The sequence below is a fragment of the Phodopus roborovskii genome, unplaced genomic scaffold (assembly GCF_943737965.1).
Source record: "Phodopus roborovskii unplaced genomic scaffold, PHOROB, whole genome shotgun sequence".
Classification (NCBI taxonomy): Eukaryota; Metazoa; Chordata; class Mammalia; order Rodentia; family Cricetidae; genus Phodopus; species Phodopus roborovskii.
Genome location: NW_026125295.1, coordinates 350486 through 363878, shown reverse-complemented (window position 1 = coordinate 363878; position 13393 = coordinate 350486). Strand labels below are relative to the sequence as shown.

The following is a 13393-nucleotide window of genomic DNA, read 5'->3' as shown; positions in this document are numbered from 1 at the left end:
TGCATGTATGTTTGCATGCTTGTAATAATAATAGTCATTGTAGTGAGATATCCACCCTGCCCGTACCTGCTGCACTGACCACGCCCACTGGAGGGTGGGGACAGGTTTGGGTGTGACCCCAGCCCTCTCTTGCTTCCTCGTTGGAGACGGAGACAGAGAGCATCCGGAGGCATCCTTGGGATGGGAACCTGCTGGCAGTCATCTGTTTCTGGTGTAAATGAATTTTCCTGAATAAACATCCATCAGCCTATTTGTTTTCCCAGATTCTTATTTATCCATGGTATCTGGTGTCAGAAGTGGGATGTAGATTTCCACGGGATCTGGGGAATTAGGTTTCACCCAGGCGGTGGCATCTGTGTCGCGCCTCCCTGCACCTGTCCCCTACCTCCCCCCCCCCACCCCAGCTATGCGGCAATACCCGTGGTCTGCGGTTTCCTTGCTCCAGGAAGTGCTCACAGTGCGGGCTGCACAGCCCTGGGCTGCAACGCCCCTCCCCCACAGCTCCACTGTCCGGTGGCCCTGAGACTGCACTCATAGCCACTGCTACCCATCCCCCCACATTGGCTGAGACTGCCTGCCCACCCCTGAGCTCCAAGCCCAGCCCTGCTTGGTGAGAGGTCTCCAGTAGTTCTGCTCCCAGTAATTTACACAATGCTCGGTTTCACTCTCCCATCTAACAACATTTTGCTTGTTAGCCTGTTAAGAGGGACCAGGATCGGAGGGATGTCCTGCTGCAGGACACTATTTGGTGGTACACCCGCACACCTACTGGCCAGGTGTACTTACTGCAAGTTGATATCTGTAACCAAAAGCATCAGAGTCCCAGGACAGCAGAATTATACCTAAGGTAATTACAACATCCTTTGCAATTTAAGCTGATATAATAACTGAGATCAATTGTTCCATACCAATGGTAGATAATCTTATGATGCAGGACATTAGGACTCTCTTTGTTTTACATATGGAAGGAATTCCATTCCCAGTCACTTCGGAGGACAATCTTCCCCAGGATGATCAGAAAATCCAGTGCCTATCGTAAAAAATCATACCGCTGTGGATGACAGATTAGCTATGGAAGATGAATTAAACATGAATGGAGGAAACAAAAAACGTATATTTTGGCAAACTTCTATAAACAGTCAAAGCCTAGATGGAGAGTTAAGATGAATAAGAGGTAGAAGGGATCCTTGACATTGGCACTGATGTGATCATTATAACTAATAAATCTTGGCCTCCAAGATGGCCCCTGCAAGAGGTAAATGTTCAATTCTTAGGGATTGGAACCCCATCTCAGGTAAAACAGAGCATGAGATGGATTGAATGTATAGGACCAGAAGAATGGAGAGGAAGGTTGAGTCCATATGTGGCTGATATAGCAATAAATTTATGGGGTCATGATCTATTGCAGCAATGGAATACACAGATTAACATTCCTCCACTATTAGATACGAACCATAAATGAACTCATGGTTATAGAAAAATATTGTAAAGCACTATACAAGACAGACACCAAATATCCAGGCTGTACAAAAATGTAATACAAGTGCCAAACTAACAGAGGAACCAAAAGCCCTACCCTTAAAACGGCTAACACTTGAACCTGTCTGGGTAGGCTTATGATCTCTGAGAAGCTACAGGCTTTAGAAAACCTGGTCCAGGAACAGCTAAATGCTGGACATGTTAAAGAATCAACCAGCCCTTGGAATTCATCTGTATTTGTTATCAAAAAGAAATCTGGAAAATGGAGAATGCTTATAGACCTAGAGCCATCAATAAAATTATTCAGTCAATGGGTTCTCTATAGCCTGGAATGCCCTTGCCTTCTCTGATACCTAAAGAATGGCCCATTATAGTTATCAATTTAAAAGATTGCTTCTTCACTATACTTTCACAAGAAAAAGACAAAGAAAAATTTGCCTTCACTGTACCTAATTACAATAATTCTCAGCTGGTCAAGAGATATCAATTGAAGGTTTTGCCGCAGGGAATGCTAAATAGCCCCACCCTGTGCCAATATTTTGTGCAAAAACCTTTGGAAGTAATTTGTAAACAGTTTCCACAGTCCATAATTTACCATTACATGGATGATATATTGTTGTCTGATTCTAAAGTAGAAATATTATTTTAAAAAATGTTTGAGGAAATAAAAGAGTTTTTTCCTCACTGGGGATTACAAATTGCACCTGAAAAAAATACAAAGAGGAGATTCTATCAGTTACTTAGGATATAAAATAGGTCTACAGAAAATTAGACCACAAAAAGTACAGATCAGAAGAGATCGCTACCAGACGCTTAATGATCTTCAAAAATTACTGGGAGAGATTTCTCAACTACAGACCATTATTGGAGTAGAAGGGCATGATTTGAAAAACTTGAAAATGGCCTTAAAAGGAGACAAGGACTTAAATAGTCCACAAATACTATCAGCTGAAGCTGAAAAGGAATTAGAATGGGTAGAAAAGAGGCTACTAGTAGCACATGTGGACCGTGTGGATCCAAACCTAGCCTGTATTCTGGTCATATTACCATCTAGAGAGTATCCTTCAGGGATTTTGATGCAGAGGGAAGATATCATACTAGAATGGATATTTCTACCACATAAACAGAATAAAAAGCATATGTAGAAAAGATCTGTGACTTGATTTTAAAAGGTAAATTAAGACTTTATCAACTAACAGGAAGAGACCTGGCAGAAATTATAGTACCTTTAACAAATGAGGAAATTTCCTCCTTATGGAAAGATGATGAATATTGGCAGAGAGCTTGCAGTAACTTTTTGGTAACGATTAGCAACAATTATCCCAAAAGTGAGAGAATCAAATTCATAGAGAAAACATTTTGGATCCTTCCACACATTGTAAGAAAAACACCAACCTCTGGAGTCCCTACATTCTACACTGATGCAAACAAGTCAGGTAAGGCAGGAGATAAGTCAGGAAAGATAAGTAAAGCAGTTCAAAGCCCTTATAACTCTATACACAAGGCAGACTTGTATGCCATTCTCATGGTACTTATGGATTTTACAGAACCCCTCAATATAGTTACTGACTCAATACGCAGAGAGAGTCATCTTACACATTGAGACTGCTGAATTTATTTCTAGTGATACAGAATTAACTTCAAGGTTTATACAAGTACAAGATACTATCAGAAAGAGGACTCATCCTATATATATAACACACATCAGATCCCAGATGGGTCTGCCCGGTCCTCTAGCACAAGGCAATGATGAAATTGATCAGTTATTAATAGGAAGTGAGCTGGAGGCCTTAGAGTTTCATAAGAAATACCACATGAACAGCAAAGGTTTAAAAAAGGATTTTTTCCATCACTTGGCAACAAGCTAAGGAAATAGTAAGGAAATGTCCTACTTGCTCATTCTATAACCAAACTCCTTTACCAAAAGGCAGTAACCCTAAAGGTATAAATAGGAATGAAATCTGGCAAATGGATGTGTTTAATTTTGCAGAATTTGGAAAATTAAAATATGTGCACCACACTATAGACCCATTTTCAGGGTTTCAATGGGCCACTGCTCTGAGCTCTGAAAAGGCTGATTCTGTTATAACACACCTATTAGAGGTAATGGCCATTATGGGCATACCTGCACATATAAAATCTGACAATGCTCCAGCATATGTCTCCAGCAAATTGAAACAGTTTTTTGAGTATTATAACATAAAGCACATAACTGGTATACCACACAGTCCTACAGGACAAGCAGTAGTTGAGGGATCCAATCGTACTTTAAAGGAAATGCTCCATAAACAGGCAGGAGGAACCAAGACATCCAAACACAGATTAGATAATGCTTTACTAACATTAAACTTTCTTAATGCTGATGAAAAAGGAAAAACAGCTGCAGAAAGACACAGGACAATAGAAAAAAACTTCTAAACTAAACCAGCCAGTGTATTTCAAGGATGTATTTATTGACCTCAGTATGGAAACCAGGATATGTGCTACATTGGAATAGGGGTTTTGCCTTTGTGTCTACGGGAAAAGAAAGGCTCTAGATACCATCGAAGTTGATCAAGATCCGAATTGAATGAGAGAAACCTCTTTTTTTTTTTTTAAGTCCCATCAGTTTAATAACAATAAAAAAAAAACCCCTCAAAAATGGAAAACTGAGGTAAGTGGCCCCTAGGCAGGGGCGCGGGATTCCTGTTCCTAGCACATGGCCTGGCTGCAGGATTCCCGGTATTGTTGTTGCTACGAGGTTGGGGGTCAGCGATTGTCCTGTGGGAGCCATGGTCACCTGGGTCAGGGCCCTACTTCTTCTGGGGTGTGCTCAGCTTCTGCATGTCCCGGATCTTGTCCAGCAAGCCAGAGATGAAGGCCTCAGTGGGTTTGTAGCAGCCAACTAACAGCTCTTTGACTCTAGCAGCCCTGGTGGTATTACTTTCTATGTCCAAGAGTTCATCCACATCTATCTCCAGCTCTGGGATCTCCTCTTCCTGGCAGTCCTAGAGATGAGTGAGCTGTTCTAAGATCTAAGTTGAGGCACTTCTGTAGCTCCTTGCGGTCTTACTTCCCCTGATGGTCTCACCAGGCAGTCATCATCCATAGCCTGGCCTTCACCTGTGGCCCCAGGGGGACTCTGCTCTGGAAGGCGGGGCCCTGTGCTCCCACTGCCAGGTCTGGGGGCTGGGGCGGGGCAGTCAACGCTGCACCCCCTCCCCCCGCGGGGCCGCTGTCCGTCATGGAGGCTGCTGGGGCCCTGTGCGCGCTCGGCCCCTCCCTGCACCCTCGCCTTCCCGGACGCCCACCAGCTGGCTCTGGTTAGCTCACGAACTCCACGGCTAGGGCATGGGCGGGGTCACCCAGAGGGCAGCTGCAGCATCCAGAGCCCCGGGGCTTGGCCTGGTCGTGCCTGCTCCCTCCCCTTGGATCCGCTCCCCGCCGCCACCACCCTAGCCCGAGAGAAAACTCTTGCTGAGAAATGACAAGTCATCCGCCAAAGTAGTTCCCATGAGTAGTGTGGAGACCTCTCAAAGGTGGGGGAAGTGTTGTGTTCCTGTCATTACAGGAAAACAGAAAACACCCATCTTCAAACAGCCCAAAGACACTAAACGTGAAGGTACCTACAGAGGAGAAGATAGGTCTCCAGAAAGAACCATCTAACGAAGAGGAATCTGATACATGGTACCAATATTTAATTCTAGCGAACTATTTCTATACAGGAATCTATTTCTCTTTACTTCCTGGTACTCCTTTAGTCCAAGTTCATGTAAACCAATGCTGGATTTGGAGTTGGATTCGGCTTTCCTCCTCTAAATCCATACGTGTTTTTAAGATTAATGTCACAGTTTCTGCCTTATATCAAGAAGCCAACTGGTGTAAGGCAGAAGAAAACAAAATCTGGGGACGGTCGTTTGTCTAAACTTGGTTTTCTCTTTGATATCCTAGCTTTCCTCATACTCATTTTCATGCTTAATGTTGCCTTTCCCAGTATGCACACCTATAAAGGTTGAAATTTTTATGTTGCTATTAATGTTTAAGTTTCCACAAGGAACAAAAACAATTCCTAACAGCAATCTTTGAACTCTCCGGAAAGAAGACGGGGCCCCACTTCATCGTTTCCATTTGATTCAACCTGATGAATCTGGACAACAAACATCATCCTAAAACTGGTTTGGGACTGCAATGCTCGGGACAACTCCAAACTAGCTAGCTGAAACAGCGCACCTTCTTTATTACACCCTGGCTAGAGTTTAACGCAAGACTTCAGCCTAGCATTTCCTGCCTTGCAGAGACTAGCTACAAATGTTACAGCTAGTCCCCTGGGGAAATTTTGTTGCTGAAAATTTTCTCCCTACAGGATCCCATGGAATCATGGTTGTCCCATTTCAGCAGGAATTAATCTTAAAATAGTGACAACTCCTTTCCCTACTGTTGGCTTTTAGGGATAATATTCATCTGCATAGGGTTGATTTTAGTTACTTAGGGTTGGGTATGGAAGGTGAGGCTCAGACTGGGTATAGGGTATGGTTGGGAAGGGTATGGTTTAGATGGGATATAGGTAGATTAACTTATCTTCTTGTGAATTATTTCAGTAATTATTAGTTATACACAACTTACATTGTTATAGATTCTTATATCTTGTAACCTATGTAAACTTAAGTTTGTATTCCTTTCTCGGATTATTTGTATTTTATATTTTGCCATGTTGTGTAAAATCTTTCTGTTTATGATGTTTTGTGCACAATATCTTTATCATATTCTATGTATATATACCTTTACTTATGTTCAAGCCATTTTGTATATTGTATATCAATACAATTTAGGATACTTTAATCATGCTGCACTATATAGTTCTACCTCTGGTCAAGACATTTCAATCCTACCTCTGATATATATGTGTGTATGTGTGTGTGTATATATAGTTATATTGCTAAAGTAATTATCCCTGCTATTACTTATGGAAGTTTCAACCATTTGTATAGCTAGGTTCCTGACTATTACAGATTATCATCACCCATGTTTCTTACACGTATGGGATTAGTCAGACATAGATGCTTGATCTTCAAACACTTCATCAAGCTGTAGAACATGGCATTTAAATGTTTTAGTATTAGTACTCTGTTGACATGAGACACTGTTGCTCCTGACAGCACTGAGCATTTACCGAGAATATGTTGGACACTGATGTCCCTCCTTCTGGAGTCCATCTTCTCCTCGGCTAATGGCCTCTTGGGCAGATACTGCCCCTACCTTGACTGCTGACCTTGGACATGCTGTCCTACTGTGCTTACAGGAGACAAACATAGAAGACTGCTGAACCTTGCCAAGCCAGGGTAAGACAGCCTTTCTCCCTCCCTGCTTCTGTGCTGGTCAGTCAGATACTCTAGGCCTTAGCCAAAGCTGGTTGCTCTGACGTTGCTGTGAGACACTGGGTGACTGTCCAGATAGCCTGCTATTTCTGTCTTCACTGCACTGTTTGGAAGTTGCCCGCCTGCACTTCCTGCCTACCCTAGTATTGTTACCCTCCTTCTCAGGTCTTTGATGAGGTTGAAGATTAGACTGTCGCAATTATTGTTCTCTCTTCCTAGATAGAAATATTAGGAACTAGACTTAAGCTTTCCAGCTCAGGGCAACTCTATAGTAATTTCTGTTATGCCTTCACCCTAGGACTGGATATGTAGGTCTTAAGTTTGTATGTTCTTAATTTTCCTTTTCTTAGAGCCTACTTGATATTTACTGTCAAGCCTAGAGTTTTTCTTTAGACTAAAGGGGAATTGTAGTGAGATATCCACCCTGCCAGAGCCTGTTGTACTGACCACGCCCATTGGGGGTGGGGACAGGTGTGGCCATGACCTGGGTGATCTAGGTCTGAGGTCCTGGACCCCAGCTCTCTCTCTTGCTTTCTGGTTGGAGACAGAGAGCATCCTGAGGCATCCTTGGGATAGGAGCCTAATGGCGGTCATCTGTTGCTGATGTAAATGATTCTTCCCTGAATAAACATCCATCAGCCTATCTGTTTTCCCAGATTCTTATTTATCCGCGATAAATCACTTCCTGAAAACAGCAAAAATAGAGGTTGAAAGCAATCTTATTAAATGAATATCCATCACAAATTCTCAAACATATGGGCTGTTAAACAATGATGTTTGCTGTATACTGTTGCTATCTGGGTCAGTTGGGAGACTATGAATTAATCCCTTATAAAACTGTTAAAATTTTCTGTAAAGTTTTCGTTACTTCCCCAGATGGTGCTTTCTGTGCTGTTCAATAAATACAGAGCAAAAATAAAGGTGTTGGGGACAGACACAATACTCACACTAAGACACACAAACACAGAGGGAGGGCGAGAGGAAGGGAAGGAGAGGGGGGGGGGGAGATCCAAAAGATAGTCTTCAGGCAGGCACAGACTTGGACTCATATAGCAGAGACAGGAGGGAAGACAAAAGACAAAGTGAGAACAAAGTGGAGAATTAAAATTTGCGCCTGCTCTCGCTTAAATGACACCAAGGCGGAAGTACTTTCTTTCCTTAATGCACCAAAACACTGGTGACTCGGAGTTCATTATTAATGCAATCAAACCCCACAGCACTGATGCATAATCAAAGGAGACTGTGGTTGGTTAAGTTGCATACAAAAGAGACATGAGGCCGTGGGAAGAACATGTAGAAAAAAAAAAAAAAACTATTCTAGGAGTCTCGATTACTGTTGCATTTAATTTAGTGGCATAAACCACAGACCTTTGCTCAGTGTTTTGTAGGTAAGGAATTTGGAAAGGACTCACTTGCAATGGATCTAGCTTGGGGTCTCTCATGCAGCTACAGTCAAAGGCTGGGGCTGTGGCCACCTGAGGCTTGAATGGGAGGGTCAGCCTAAAGTCAAAGGGAAGAAGCTCTTATGGAAAGTGGGTTAAGTAGGTTAAGTAACACAACACAACATTATGGCCATCTTCCTTCCTTCCTTCCTTCCTTCCTTCCTTCCTTTTTTAATTCTTTGGGAATTGCATACAACACATTTTGATCACAACGGCTCCACCCCTCCAACTCCCACCACTATACCTACCCCAGCTTCATATTGTCTTTTTTTTTTTTTTTTTTTTTTAAGGTTTTGTTGGGGTATATAAGCTGTAAGGGAGAGAAAAAAAAGATAGAATGAGAAAAGAAAAAGCACCAGGAAAACAAAGAATAGAGAATGCAAAAGAAGAATAATGAAAATGTCTAAAGGAAACCTCAAAAGTGTGTGTCTTCCCCCGTACTTCTCAGATTAAAAAAAAAGTTCTAGAATGCAGACTCTGTGGATTCCCTTTGAGTCTTGCATTGCTGGAGGCCGGTCTCCTCGGCAGTAGAAGTTTCCCTCCTTCCGCAGGCCACTATCCAGGTTTCCCAGAACTATTTATTGAAGATGCTGCCCTTTCCTCAATTTGTATACACACTTTACAGTTCAGAACAAACTTTGTTGAAGCCCATTCGGTGTAAATGCAGTCGTTTATATTTCTAGGGTCTCTACTCCGTGCCATTGTGTGTATATATATATATATATATATATACATATATATATATATATATATATATTTTGTTTGATTACTATTTCTTGTAGGTACTTCTGTTTGTGTTTTGCTTAGGAAAGGGTGTCTTGCTATGTTATCTAAGTTCTTCCCAAACTCCTGGACTCAAGTGATCCTTCAGCCTTAGCTTCTTAAGTGGCTGGGTCTGCGGATAAGCACAGAGTGAGCCCTGCTTGGAAGTAGGCTTTTAAGTTGGATAGTGTGATGACACCAGCTTTGTTCTGTATACTCTGCTGTGGATATATGCACCCTTTTGCAGCTCCATATACATTTGAGACTGCTTTCTGGTTGTGATCACACTGATACTACTGATTACTATGGGTAGCATCAACATTTCAACAGTAGTCATTCTTCTAGCTTATGAGCATGCCACACCTTTCCATTTGCTTGTGCTCTCTTCAATTTCTTCCATTAATATTTTTATTGTGAGAGCTCTTTTTTTTTTTAAAGATTTATTAATTTATTTATTTATTACATAAACAGTGTTCTGTCTGCATATATACCTGCAGGCCAGAAGGGGGCACCAGATCTTATTACAGATGGTTATAACCCACCATGTAGTTGCTGGGAATTGAACTTAGGATCTCTGGAAGAGTAAGCAGCCAGTGCTCTTAACCTCTGAACCATCTCGCCAGCCAGCCCTTGTGAGAGCTTTTATCTGTTTGGTTAATTTTTATTACTAGTCTCTTTTGTTGGGTAATTAGTGTAAAAAATTTACTTTCTTGATTTTTTCAGATAATTGATTATTTGCATATGAAAGTTTTTTTTTTTTTTTTTTTTTTTTTTAAGACAGGTTCTCATAGTCCTAGCTGACCTTAAATTCATGGACATCTACCTGCTTCTGCCTCCAGAGTAAAGGGATTAAAGGCATGTGCCACTACACACAGAAATGTTGATTTTTTTATGTTGATTTAAGAAAAAAAATCAAGTATATTTAAGGACTGCATATATGTACATGTACCCTGTGTGTATATAATGCCCATGGAGGTCAGAAGAGGATATCTAATTCCCTGGAACTAGATTTGTAGACAGTTGTGAGCCACCATATTGGTGCTGGGAATCGAACTTGTGTCCTCTGAAGGAGCAGTAAAGTCCTTCTTTACCATGGAGTCATCTTTCTAGTCCCGTATGCTGATTTAAAACACACACACACACACACACTGCAACTTTAATACATCAGTTCTAATGGCCTAACAGAGCTGAAATTACAGTTTGAAAGTTTTCTTCCCATCTGTGTTTATCGAAGCAGGATTCATAATCACTAAGATACACACTCGATCTCTACTCCCCTCAACAACCACGTGGCGACTGCATGCTCACCCATCCCACAGCCTTCCTCAGGGGTTGTGTTCAGCAGAGTTGGTTGGCCAGTGTGAGTGCTGAAAGCCTTTTTTGCTAACCGAAGGCATCGGGACTGACTGGGATCTTCACTAGTGCAGGGTTTTTTTTAGTTCCCCCTTTTTGAGTTTGTTCCTTCATATGGTGGGAGATAATAAAGATGGACGTGACAGAGTCCCTTGCCCTCAAGGGGGAACCAAACAGTTATAGAAAATGTGAATTACAGGAACAGCAACCATGAGGAAATCTAGGGGAGGGAAAGATGCTTGGGGGTGTCCGTCGAGGCATGTACTCAACGGATCGGGTCTCTGGTCATCCCAAGTGTTAAGGTGCTGAGCACCAGTTCAGGAAGAGCGCAGGAGTTGAGCGTCTCTCACTCTCTCAGCACGTCTCTGGCCTCCTTGCTGCTAAGCAGACGCAGCACCCGCACACACTGGTAGGAGTGCAGTTCTTTCTCTGCAAGGCGTCGGTGCCCCACGCTTACTGGGTAGCTTAAAGCTACCCAGGGCCTTTTCTTACTCCATTATTTTGGCAGGTTGAAGTTTGTTCTTTGAGCACTCTGGTACCATCAGGGAGGATCTGGAGCCATATGAACGGCAGAGGAGGGTGGGTGGAAGGAACTGCAGGCTTGAGTGTCAAATGCCAGAGCACGCCTGCCACTTAACACTGTCTTCTGCAGGGCCCCAGTGAGAAGTGCTGCTTCCTGCTGGGTAGTCCAGCTCTGTCACTCATTTTATGACTTATTCTTGTCGTAGGAATGGAAGACAATGTTACTCCAAGTGCCACAGTGTTTGCTTTATTTAAAACCTGAGGTTAAAAAAACAAAAAAAACCAAAAAAACATTTCCAAATGGCACAGCAGACACCGTTAAAGGGATACATTCAGTGATACGGAAGTCTCTTCCTTTCGTGCAGATGAAATGCTGGTGTTTGACGTGCTTCTGAGTAACTCTTTGGCAGATAAGAATAAAGGGTTTCCTGACCCGTTATCTCATAAGGCCACATAAGGTGAGGATTAAAAAATTAAAGTGCGCTCCTCGCCACAGAGGCTCAGGGTCACTGCGGTCACCAAAAGCAGGGTATCTAGATTAAACACACACCAAAAGGCTCTAAAAACGGCCCCTGATCAGAGAGGTCTCTCGGGATTTAAAAAGTGCTTGAGAGGGAGAAGTAAGCCTTGTATTAGCTTTTCTGTTTCCCTGGGAGAAACTAAGTAGGTGAGGGAACTGTGCTAAGATTCTATCGAGTAGTGTTTGCTTTTGTTCTGAGCACCAAAGATGGCTCCTCTCTGCCTCCTTTTCCAAAGCCTCCGAGCCAAGATGGCTTTCTCAGTATGAAGAATTCTCACAGGTAGAACCACTGAGTCTGAGTTTAAAAACAAAACCCCATGAACATCAAATCATATCTGAAATATTTCTTTTTGGAACCGGGAGTGGCTTGATACCGAGGGAAAAACGAAGCTGCCCAGAAACATCATCTTTAGTAACATATGGCTCCTCATTTCTACTTCCCAAACCATATGGAAAATTTTGGTTCTAGGTCTCTGCTTGAGAACCCTTGCCGTCTTGGTTCAGGGTTAACTGCGATCCAGGGTGCTTATGTCCGCAAAGCTCCCCAAGTCCACTCAGACATGGATGGCCACTCTGCGTCAAGCATGCTTCCCTGTGTCTGGGTGGTTGGGTTATTTCTTGGGAGAAGTCTAGTAGTGGCTTCAGTGGCACTGGTAAACAGGCAGCTGGCATCATTAACATGGCTGCTATGAGGGAGCTGAGTCATTAGAGGAGGAGCTGCCCTTAGAAAAAGAATGACCCAGGATCTCAAGGATGCTTCCTTATGATTTTGTGTGTGTGTGTGTGTGTGTGTGTGTGTGTGTGTGTGTGTGTAATTAAGTCCAACTGGGCCACACCATCTCAGTGATTCCTCAATTGCCATTTGCATTTTTTGAAAAAGTTACTCCAATGACTAAACTTCACTGAAACTGGGAACTACTTAAGATAATAAAGCTGTATGTGAAAGGCACGCTACACAGGACTAAATGCTCTCCAGTAACCTAGTGCTCAGAAGCATGAGCACAAAGTCCATTCAGCACGAAAATAAATAGGCCATCAAAGACAAAGAGTTGGTAAGAGCCCGCCAGAAAGCACTGGCGGTCGGCACTGAAGCCTCCCATCTGAGTTCCGAGTTGGCTTCTCAAGAGCCTCGAGGGCCTCCTGGCAAATGACAGAAGTTCTCGGTGAACTCAGATGGAAGAATTCCAGCCCCTCCCCCTCCCAGCAACTCAGTGAACACATGGTGGGCAGTGACGCCAGCAGAAGGCCATGAGCTTGGCCAGTGTCTCCAACAGACTCTGGGAAAGCCAAGTAATAAAAACGAGATGCTAGTTGGTGCTGGATGTTGTCGGTCTAGTGAACAAGCTGGCTTCAGTATTTCATTTGCAAGAGGGTAGAAGGCCCAAGGGTTAGGATGATTCGGTCTTCAGCAATCTGAGGCCACGCACAAGACCTACAAGGAGCCATGTCAGTCTTTAAAGACTCAACTGAATATGCTGGCTTCACATAAAAAAAAAAAAAAAAAGTCTCCGACAAAGGTAAATTGGCGACAGGAAGCTATCTAAACTTTTGTCCCAGAAAGGAAACAGTAAGGTGCCTGGAGTATCGGATATGAGCTGATGAGCAGGAAGTAGGCAAATGGAGAGGGAGTGGCTGGCAGATGGAGGCCAAAAGAAGTTATTCCCTGTTCTTCTATTACGCTGCTTCTCATGTTACCAAAGACTTTTTAGAAAGTTTCCAGGAACTGAAAGTGGTTCTTAACTGGCTCTACTCACTGATAAAAAACCGTCTACAGGTAAGGCAGAAACTCTGGTGTTTATAAATGAAGATGGGCTACGGTCTGACACATGAGCTCGGAGGCCAACCTGAGTTCACTGTAGGGAACTTGGCCTGTATTTCCACTCCTGCTATCCATATGCAGAGCCGAAGCCTACAGGAAGTGGCTGTTCTTTCCTAGACCTCTGGTCTGTGAGTGTGTGTGT

At 43.0% G+C, this 13393-nt stretch overlaps 1 pseudogene; it reads right to left on the bottom strand.

Moving 5' to 3' along the window:
* Positions 1-4202: 4202 nt before the first annotated feature.
* LOC127213264 (protein phosphatase 1 regulatory subunit 14B-like) lies at positions 4203-4719 on the bottom strand (annotated as a pseudogene).
* Positions 4720-13393: the final 8674 nt, after the last annotated feature.